This window comes from Euprymna scolopes, chromosome 18 (genome assembly GCF_053919585.1).
Source record: "Euprymna scolopes isolate OS-2025 chromosome 18, ASM5391958v1, whole genome shotgun sequence".
Lineage (NCBI taxonomy): Eukaryota > Metazoa > Mollusca > Cephalopoda > Sepiida > Sepiolidae > Euprymna > Euprymna scolopes.
This window is the reverse complement of record NC_136499.1, coordinates 117,075,919-117,084,523: the sequence shown is the minus strand read 5'-3', so window position 1 is coordinate 117,084,523 and position 8,605 is coordinate 117,075,919. Positions and strand designations below refer to the sequence as shown.

Sequence of the window (8,605 nt, the reverse complement as noted above, 5' to 3'; positions counted from 1 at the left end):
GACTAACCTACACTCCTCCATTCCCTCTAACCACTTTAACATGCCTGGATATCTCCCACTCTGCCGTAAGGACTCTGACAGACATATGCACGGACTTGGAGTTTACATTCGTAATACCCTTCCCTCGACTAGAGAAACAAACCTAGAAACAGATGATCAAGCCTTTATGTGCTTTAGACTAAACATGCAACACAATATTAGCTACTATTATTTTCTCTACCGCTCTCCCTCGACTCAGGACTGCTCCATAATAAACAAAGTATCTGACAGCATAGACATGGCACTGTCCCTCGACACTAGCGCACAAATACATGTGTTTGGTGACTTTAATGTCCATCACAAAAACTGGCTTGGATTCTCTACTCACACAGATGCAGCGGGCAGCACAACCCATAGCTTCGCTATATCTCACTCCCTATCACAAATTGTTACGTTTCCAACCCGTTTCCCTGACCAGGAAGAACAACACGCATCACTTCTAGATCTGTTTTTGACCACAGTTCCCGATGACTGCATAACGAAGGCCCACAGCCCACTCGGGAACGCTGATCATGCAGTGATAATGGTTGAAATCGCCCTAAACTCTAGACCCAAAACTGAAGAGCCAGTGCTCAAAACAACGAGATATTATAATAAGGCTGACTGGGAAGCCATCAGGGAACTAATTAGAGATGCTCCATGGAAAAATATTTTCTCTCTCCCTGCTGAACAATGTGCAAACGAGACCACTGACTGGTTCAAAACTGCAATCGAAGCGCATGTTCCCATGCGGAAATTTTATAGTAAGCCCCACTCTCCCCAATGGTTTGGGTCGACTTGTGCAACTGCCATTGCTCAAAAGCAGCATGCATACCGTAGGTTTAACCGACATAAGTCCAGTTCAAACAGACTGAAGTATATAGAAGCTAGAAATAACGTTGAGAAAGAAATAGCGACAGCTAAGTGAGAATTTACGGAAACCACTAAAAAGTGCATCGAAGCACAAAAACTAGGAACTCGAGACTTCTGGAAAATCTACAACAGTGTAGTAAATAATGGGCAATCAACAATTCCTCCACTAACCAACAATCACGAGGTTGTCTCCTCAGCAACCGACAAGGCTAACATGCTTGCCAGTCGGTTTGCCTCAAACTCCACACTGGACCCTTCCAACCACCCCCTACCTGACTTTCCCATGCGGACAGACGCCACACTAGACGATCTGAAAACCACCCCTGCTCAGGTGCATGCTATCATAAAAAACCTTGACACCTCAAAAGCATGTGGACCCGATCTTATCCCAGCTGTGCTATTAAAAAAGTGCTCAGCCGAAGTAGCTCCAGTTCTCTCCAAACTCTACAACAAATGCCTTAATGAAGCTTGCTTTCCGGGCTGTTGGAAAACTGCTTCTGTTGTACCAGTATTCAAGAATTCTGGCGAAAGGACAGACCCATCAAATTATCGCCCCATTAGCCTCCTCCCACTTTTTACCAAAATATTTGAGACCATAATTAACCATGCTCTAGTCCATCATCTTACAGATGCTAAACTACTGACTGACAAACAATATGGATTTAGACAAGCCCGTTCCACAGCAGACATCCCAACTGTGATCTCTGAACGTATATATCATTCACTGGACAAAGTGGGGGAGGGCAGAGTGGTAGCTCTAGATATATCTAAGGCTTTTGACAGGGTATGGCATGAGGGTCTCCTCAGTAAAATCAGATCATACGGTATCACTGGTAGAATACTTAACATAATTAAATCCTTCTTAGATAAGAGAAAAATCCAGGTTGTCCTCGACGGTCGTACATCTAAACAATATGATATAAATGCGGGGGTGCCCCAGGGTTCTATCCTTGGACCTCTATTGTTCCTGATATTCATAAATGACCTCCCCGACAACATTGCCTCTGAGATGGGTATATATCCTGATGACACTACACTCTATGGCAGACACGACAGGAAGACGAATGAACACATTTCTAAAGAAATGGCAGAAACACTAGAGGAAGACCTCCAATCTGTAGTGGAATGGGGACAAAAGTGGTTGGTCGCGTTCAATGCTGCCAAGACTAAACTAGTTTCATTCAATAATTACAAGAAACCCTCTCTACCACCCATAGCAATGGCCTACGACTCTTTATCTGAGAGTCCATCTTTCAAACTCCTTGGCCTAACGTTCACAGGAAACATGAGTTGGAACAATTACATTGAAGGCATTGCCAGGGCCGCTGCAAGAAAGGTGGGCTCTCTCTACCGTGCTAGAAAACTACTAGCACCCGAAAGTATCCTGTACCTCTATAAGGCCACCATTCGCCCATGTATGGAGTATTGCTGCCACATCTGGGCTGGTGCATCTGCTACTAGTCTCTTGCTCCTTGACAAGGTTCAAAAGAGAGTCGCAAACCTGATAGGCCCTGAACTGGCATCTAAGCTTCAGCCTCTGTCCCATCGACGAAATGTTGCATCCCTCTGCCTTTTCTACAAGTATTTTAGTGGTGAATGCTCTGACGAACTGCAATCACTTGTGCCCCCACGACGTGAGCACCCTCGACAAACCCGACAGGCTGCTAAATCCCACCCCCACACTGTAGAGATCCCTAGATGTAAAAGATCTTTTTACTCCAATAGTTTCTTCCCCAGAACCGCTAGACTCTGGAATTCCATTCCAGGTCCCTGCTTCCCCAACAGTACTGACGTGCAGAAGTTCAAGTGTAACGTGAACCGACACCTTGCTGCCCAAATCCCTACATAGTACCCCAGTAGTTGTTGCCCCTGATAGTAGCCCCCTACACCAAAGTGGCAATTTGCCTTGTTTGGGGTGAAAATGTAATAAAAAATAAAAAATAAAAAAAAAATAATGAAGATGACAAATTAAGTTGCTTTTGAATATAGAATGAAACTCCATTTCATTGTCTCTTATTCTATATAGTAATAAAAATTTCGTTGCGTCTTATTCTATAAAGTAATAAAAATTTTGGTGTCACTTATTCTATATAGTAATAAAAATTTTGGTGTCACTTATTCTATATAGTAATAAAAATTTCGTTGTGTCTTATTCTATATAGTAATAAAAAAAATCATAAAACTTTTTCTTGGAGTTTAGTTTGACTACAGGGAAACAAACGTCGGATACTGATATAGTTATGAAAAAGTAGATTTTTAAATGCATGTCGGATGTCGCTAAGTTCTTCCTTTCTGTTTTATTTCCAAGCCAACTATTGCTGGAACTAGTGTTGCTGTAGGGTTTTTAACAAAAAAAAAAAAAAAACTTATTCTTAATTGTTACTGCGCAACGTAGAAGTAAGAAATGTAACAGCTCAGAACATCTTATTCTGCCTTGACAGGGTACAAAACCGACTTCGAAATCTAGTGAGTAATATCCTCTTCTCCTCTCTATAAATTATTTCTAACAGAAGGGACGTTGCTAATCTTTCTCTGCGCTATTGTTATTTTCATCACCCCTTCTCAAGTACATGGTATCATAAAAAACCTAGACACCTCCAGAGCATTGTTCAGGGTAAAGGTTTCTCATATAAAAATTGTTTGTTTTGCAGTTTACAAAACTAAAATGAAATATTCGACTTCCTGTGATAAATATAAAAATTCAAAAACAATCCACTTACTGTTATATTTTGTTAGATTAAAAGCATGCTAATGTGCAATTATAACAATTGCAATTATTATAATTGCAATTATGATAATTGCAATTATAACAATTGCAATTATGATAATTGCAATTATCATAATTGCAATTGTTATAATTGCAATTATAATAATTGCAATTATAACAATTGCAATTATTATAATTGCAATTATTATAATTGCAATTGTTATAATTGCAATTATAATAATTGCAATTATAACAATTGCAATTATAACAATTGCAATTATAATAATTGCAATTGTTATAATTGCAATTGTTATAATTGCAATTGTTATAATTGCAATTGTTATAATTGCAATTATGATAATTGCAATTATAATAATTGCAATTGTTATAATTGCAATTATGATAATTGCAATTATAATAATTGCAATTATAACAATTGCAATTATAATAATTGCAATTATAACAATTGCAATTATAACAATTGCAATTATAACAATTGCAATTATAACAATTGCAATTATGATAATTGCAATTATGATAATTGCAATTATAACAATTGCAATTATAATAATTGCAATTATAATAATTGCAATTATAATAATTGCAATTATAACAATTGCAATTATAACAATTGCAATTATAATAATTGCAATTATAACAATTGCAATTATGATAATTGCAATTATAATAATTGCAATTATACCAATTACAATTATGATAATTGCAATTATGATAATTGCAATTATAACAATTGCAATTATTATAATTGCAATTATAATAATTGCAATTATAATAATTGCAATTATAACAATTGCAATTATAATAATTGCAATTATAACAATTGCAATTATTATAATTATCCAAATGAAAAATTGCTTTTTCTCTTCAGGAGAATAAAAAACATGCATGTTTGGACTAGCTTCATAAAATTACCACATCCACAATCTAAGGCAATAAAAAATATTTTTTTATGGCCACGTGGTTGAACACCGGAAACTAGGCATCTTTACCTACATGTTAATCTGGTAATGACGTCACGCTGACACGTTAACCGGCCTACTCTCTCAGTAGCCGTGACTAGATGCACACTGAATACCTTTTCCTTTCTTTCTTCATAAAGCGGCATAGCTTATCTATGTGGCATAACTGTCTACTTCTTTATCCTAGCTACTACTGACTACAAACACATGTAAACTGAACTATTCTCTCCATAACAAACCGGTATAATATTCAAAGGCCCAGGTAATGTCTGCAGCCAGAGAAAAAGAGAGAGAGCTTGTTGCCAGTTTCATGTTTTATAAACTCGGTCACATGACTGAGAGCTGGCGTGTGATTGGACAAACCAGCGACTGTAAGGTGGTAGAGCTTGATTAATTATGGACTCAAATATTTTGGCAAAAAGAGGGAGGAGGCTAATGAGGGCGATAATTTTATGGGCCAGTTCTTTCAGCAGAATTTTTGTAAACTGGTACCACAGAAGCAGTTTCTCAGTAGTCAGCAAAGCTTATTCATTTAGGGATTTGTTGAAGAGTTTGAAGAGAACTAGAGCAACCTAAGCAGAGCATTTTTTTTAATAGTACAGCCGGAATGAGATCAGGTCCATATGGTTTTGATGTGTCTAGCGTTTTTATAATATCGATGCCTACGTTCAGTTTCAAAAGACAAGGGGTACACCTGTAGGGGCAGTTGTGCATGTAATTGTGAAGCAAGGGTTGCGCAATCCTCATCCAAACCTCTCCTGAATCGACACTGTTTGGGTCTAGTGGCAAGGAGAAGACCAGGACAACTGGAAACAATGTTGAGATAAGCGGAGAGCACATACAACACCTGGAAGTCCCAAATGGTCACCCATTTAGTCTTAACCAGGCTCAACATTGCTTAACTTCGGTGATCCAGTGGGAACCGGTGTGTCAACATGATTATGCTGTATGATAACACAGTAGAATAATATCATGTACTTGAGAAGGGGTGATTTTCAGATCATCTAGTGTGGTTTCTGTCCACAAAGAAAAATCAGGGAAGGAGTGGTTTGCTGGTTCCAAAGTAGAGTTTTAAGCAAACTGATGGGCAAGCATGTTGCCATGCAAACAACCTCATGATTGTTGAATAGTGGGGGAATTGTTGATTGCTCACTATAGGCTACACAGTTGTAGATTTTCCAAAATCACGAGTTCCTCATTTCTGCACTTTGATGCATTTTCTGGTGGTTTTGGTGTATTCTCTCTTAGCTGTCGCTATTTCTTTCTTACAATTATTTCCAGCTTCTATAAATTTCTGTCTGTTTGTACTAGTCATATGCCGGATAAAACTGTGGTATGCATGTTGCCTCTGAGCAATGGCAGCTGCGCAAGTAGAAGTAAACCATTGGAGAAAGTGGGGTTTGCTATAGAACTTCCATGTGAGAATATGTGCTTCAATTGCTGCTTTGAACCGTTCAGTGAGCTCATTTGTGCCCTGTTTTGCAGGAAGAGAAAAGATATTTCCCCATGGGTATCTCTGGTGTGATCTCTAATGACATCTCAGTCAGCCTTATTGGAGTACCTTGTTGTTTTGAGCAATGGTTCTTCAACTTGGCGCTGAGAGTTTAGAGTGATGTCTATCATTATCACAGCATGATCAGTATTCCCGAGTGGGCAATGAGCATTTGTTACACAATCATCAGGAACTGTTGTCAGAAACAGATCCAGAAGTGAGGCTTGCTGGTCCTGACGAGCTGGGAGTTGAGTTGGGGGTGTTACTGTCTGTGTCAAGGAATGGGATATAGAAAAGAATTTAGAATTACACTTAGTTAAAAAAAAAATATATACTGAAAAATCTTTATGATGCATGCACCCTTCATGGAACGAAGATGTTTTATTCCAAAGGTTACGTAAATTTATCAAAGATTTTTTTTTAACTTAAAACAAAATCAAAATTTACGATATTTAACGATTAATAATTTTGTAATTATTTTGAACACAAACAAAATCGCTGTAGTCGAATTGAATTGTCATGTCTGAAATTCTAAAACAGCATGGCAGTTCCTTATTTGTTTCTTTATAAAATTTTATTTTCTTAGTTAAAATGTAAAAAAAAACTACTTGATCAATTTGCGTGATGTTTGGAATTATTGGGATTTTCCCAACTATAGACGGTAACAAAAATAATGTGACATCGACAACAAGAAAGGAACACAACACAAATGAAGTTGTTGTAAAGAAACTTGTATTGATAGGAAAGAGAAGGAAGAAAGAATGTTTCTTTGCAAAAACAGTCGCTTTTGCAGAACTTATCTATGAATCGTTTTTTTTTTTTTTTTAACGTTGTTTGTTTTCTGTGGAGTTTGGCCAAGTTGAGGTAAAAAAGGGGAAGCCTTGAATTCTTTGGTGACTGCTGCAATTGCTGTCGAAAGTTCTCCCACATGTCCGGTATGAATGGCGGAGAAGACTGAAAAACACGTGCTGTCTTCTAGGCTTCAACAAGCAAAAGAGGAAGAGAATTCGCTCTCGAGGGGGTTAGGAGGAATCTAAAAATGGAGGTCTGTGATTGGTTGTTTTTTCATCCAATCACATGGCACCCCGTTAGTGACTCCTTAATAATTCCAACAGAATATGACATTAGTCGATGTATCAGAAGCGGCCATTAAAAATGCGTGATAAAACCTAATAACTCAACTTACTATCTTTTCGAAGCTTTTAACTACTTGAAAAATGTGAATCAAACCCTAATTTTTTTTATCAATTAAAGAAGCAAAGACCAAATCTTTTTAAAAAATAACCGGTTAATTAGCAAATTATGCAATATTTGTTTTTTTTAAATCGGTTTTCTTTAAAAAGATTTGAAGAAAATAAACGAAATTTAACTTACGTTGATTATAAAAAATCGATATAAATTCAAAAAAATCACTTACCTATAAAAATACTATTGAATGGTTAGTTCCATTCTTCATTGTTCAGAATTTATCCATATTTATAGTTTAAAATCCATTTATTTTTTAAACGGCTATTTGAAAATCCCGCCATGATGGAAACATTTTACGTTTTTATCAAAACCGGAAGTAGTTTTTTTTTTTTTTTATTGTTTTGAACTATGGGTGGACAGAAGGAAGTAATAACCACACGTTCGCATTAGCCGTCTAGCCTTGCGCATAAAGAAATTTGTTCCTTCATATCTGAAAACTAGTCACATTTTACTAATAATTTTTTGCTTTAAAAAAAAAAACAGTTGATGAATTTTTTTTTTTTTTCTCAAAGAAATACACGAGATTTTGGTTTAATATATTTAAATACCACTTTATGGAGAGAATTTTTTTTTTAATATCTAAAAAAAAAAATTGAATGAAATAGAGATAATTTTTGTGATAAAACGAAACTTTCTGCGCAATATAAGAAGATTATAAGGTTTCATTAAAAAAACAAAAAAAAAACAACATGCTTTAAAAAAAAAAAAGGTTTTAAACTTTTGACTTTACAGGTAAATTTGCACAAAACTATTCTTTTGTTTTATTTTTTGTTTCAAATTTGGGTACTCTTCCATAATTTGACCCGAATTCTTGTGAATTCCTGTCAGGCATGGACCGGGCGAGAAACGGCAATTATCGGTGTCAGCCGAGTGTCGTAACAGACGCAGACTAATGAAAAAAAAAAAAAAAAAAAAAAAACGGAAAAAATACAAATGCAAATATTAAAAAATAACAAAATACCTACCTTGAAAAATGAAGACACGTTTATTTCATTTTAGTATTTAACTTTTTTCTTTTTCTTTTTTTGCAAAATATTTATCAATAGAAAGTTTGTTTATTTTTTTCTTCAAAAAAAGATTTTTTTTAACGTATAATTGTTAGGTGTAAATACAAGTTTTGGGGTTTTTTTTTGTTTTCTTTCTTTTTTGTAACCGTATTTTTTTGTTGTATTTTTTATTTTTATTTTATAGACTTGTTGTTCAGTCAAGTTCTTTTGGTGGGACTGCCCATTCCAGGAAAAACCATCCTTTACACACGATCTTTTTTTAAGTAAACATTTGTGTTTA

General features: G+C 35.9%; 1 pseudogene; it reads right to left on the bottom strand.

Annotated features, from left to right (window-relative positions):
• Positions 1-5,413: 5,413 nt before the first annotated feature.
• LOC145301575 (5S ribosomal RNA) lies at positions 5,414-5,530 on the bottom strand (annotated as a pseudogene).
• Positions 5,531-8,605: the final 3,075 nt, after the last annotated feature.